Here is a 2,634-nt window from a genome sequence, read left to right on the forward strand (position 1 = left end):
TAAAGAACTACGCCCCCCTTTGGCTCTGTGATGTTTGTGGAGAAGCCTTTCGATGGTGGATCGCATTACTTCCGCCAAATGTCTGTGGTCCAGGACTTAAATAAGGCTTCCTGTCCTAACTGGTGAAAAGCTGGTGGTTTGAGGGAAAAAAATATAGACAGCAGTGCTACCCCCCCGTCAGGTTTAAAAAGAAGGATTGTGATTGTGTTTTTGTTTTGTTTGTTTTTTCAGAATTTCAGAATTTCTCTTGGCTGGAAATCAAACCCAGGCCTCCCACATAGCAGGTGAGAATTGTCCTACTGAACCACCAATGCTCATTGACTCCAAGTGTATGCATGTGATGGCACATGCATACACCTGGAAGATTGACTCACCGCCTTCTGCGCCAAACAGGCACAAAATGCAGCTAAATTTAAGATAGGAGCAAGCCTTTTCTTACCCAAGAAAAGCAGGGGGAAAAGAGTCACAAGTGTTGCTTCTGGTGTGGTGTATGACGTGTCACCAACGCCAGCATCTTCTAATGCTCCTCTCCACGGTATTAACTGCAAGAAGACAAAGAAGTTGTGCAACCATTGACTCCAAACAGCAGTAAAGACACAGTGCATTGGCCGGGAATCGGACCCGGGTCTCACGCGTGGCAGGCGAGAATTCTACCACTGAACCACCAATGCTCACATGGCAGTGACAGCCACAGCCACCACTGCTTCTTTGTCGCAATCTTGTCTTCATATTCTTCCTAGGCCGAATCAGGCGGGACACGACCGATCCATTTTGTGCCCATCAAGACTCCAACGGTGTGCCAAACGTCTTCTTTCATGGGGACCTGCACAGAGCCTGAGGGAGAGAAAGCCTGGGTAAACAAAGCTAGTTGATCGCCACCGTAACTAGAATGTTACAGTAGTAGAATGTTGGTGTTACTGTAGAATGCTACAGTTCTAGAATGTTATGATGTATCTGTAGAATATTACAATTCTAGAATGTCAAGAAGGCTACAAAACTAAACAAACATATACTTCATTCACATTTACAACCACAGGGGACGCTGGTTATTCTTCTGGTCTTTGGTAAGTGCTCCTGTGTAGCCCGTATGCGATAAGGACAACTGCATTGGCTGGAAATCGAACCCAGGCCTCCCACATAGCAGGTGAGAATTCTCCTACTGAACCACCAATGCTCATTGACTCCAATACCACTTTGGTGATGGCACGTGCATACACCTGGAAGTTTGACTCACCGCCTTCTGCACCAAACAGGCTCAAAATGCAGCTAAATTTAAGATAGGAGCAAGCCTTTTCTTACCCAAGAAAAGCAGGGGGAAAAGAGTCACAAGTGTTGCTTCTGGTGTGGTGTATGACGTGTCACCAACGCCAGCATCTTCTAATGCTCCTCTCCCGGGTATTAACTGCAAGAAGACAAAGAAGTTGTGCAACCATTGAGGCCATACAGCAGTAAAGACTCAGTGCATTGGGCGGGAATCAGACCCGGGTCTCCCGCGTGGCAGGCGAGAATTCTACCACTGAACCACCAATGCTCACATGGCAGTGACAGCCACAGCCACCACTGCTTCTTTGACGCAATCTTGTCTTCATATTCTTCCTAGGCCGAATCAGGAGGGACACGACCGATCCATTTTGTGCCCATCAAGACTGCAACGGTGCGCCAAACGTCTTCTTTCATGGGGACCTGCACAGAGCCTGAGGGAGAGGAAGCCTGGGTAAACAAAGCTAGTTGATCGCCACCGTCGTGGTGCCAAGTTATTATGATCATATGACTACTGTAACTCACATTCATATGGTCACAAAAAATATACAAATAGTTATGAAAATGAATAATAATTTGGCAACTAAAATAACAGAAATATAAAGTAGAACTATTTAAAATCCAGAGCCAAACAAAGGAACTTATATAATGAATAAAACAATTCTGATGAATATTAGGATTACTGTCATTTATTCAAAAAAATTTAGTTCAGATAATTCTTACGGGTGGCAGGGAGCACCAACGAGACAGAAAAGGCAGGAAAACATCAAGAGTGAACCCATGCTTGTTTATACATGAAGACAGAAATGACTGGTTGTCACCAGTGCTCATGTGACAGTGCTGAAAGTTGTCCCTAATCCGTCTACGTCTGTTGAAGATTAAAGAGGAGTTCAACTGGGGGAACAGCAAGGAAATTTGGGCTGTTTTCTCCTAATTATTTTTTGAAAGCAATTATGTGCTACATAACAAACCTGACACTGCAATTTCAGTCTTGCCAAAAGGTGTTGCACTGACCGGGAATCAAACCCGCGTCTACTCCGTGCAGGGCTATCCTCTACCAACATCTCCTTGTTAGTGTCGTGGTGAGTATCCCCACCTATCACACGGGAGACCGGGGTTCAATTCCCCGACTGTAGATTCCTATTCGAACCCACTGAATCACCTCACCTCGTCTGTGTCAGAAAACACATAAAAAGTGTCAATGAAGCAACTGACAACTGCATTGGCTGGGAATCAAATGCAGGGCCTCCTGCATGGCAGGTGAGAATTCTGCCAGTGAACCACCAATGCTCACACGGTTGTATTACCCACAGCCACCACTGGTTTTCATCGATCCATTTTGTGCCCATCAAGAGTGCAACGGCATGTCAAACG

At 45.6% G+C, this 2,634-nt stretch overlaps 2 non-coding genes across 2 annotated transcripts; both read right to left on the bottom strand.

The window, feature by feature from the left end:
- Nucleotides 1–600: 600 nt before the first annotated feature.
- trnag-gcc lies at nt 601–671 on the bottom strand. The gene has a single exon. It is a non-coding gene; the product is annotated as a tRNA-Gly (tRNA).
- Nucleotides 672–1,460: 789 nt separating this feature from the next.
- Nucleotides 1,461–1,531, bottom strand: trnag-gcc. Its single transcript has one exon. It is a non-coding gene; the product is annotated as a tRNA-Gly (tRNA).
- Nucleotides 1,532–2,634: the final 1,103 nt, after the last annotated feature.

Source organism: Plectropomus leopardus, unplaced genomic scaffold (assembly GCF_008729295.1).
Source record: "Plectropomus leopardus isolate mb unplaced genomic scaffold, YSFRI_Pleo_2.0 unplaced_scaffold2899, whole genome shotgun sequence".
Lineage (NCBI taxonomy): Eukaryota > Metazoa > Chordata > Actinopteri > Perciformes > Serranidae > Plectropomus > Plectropomus leopardus.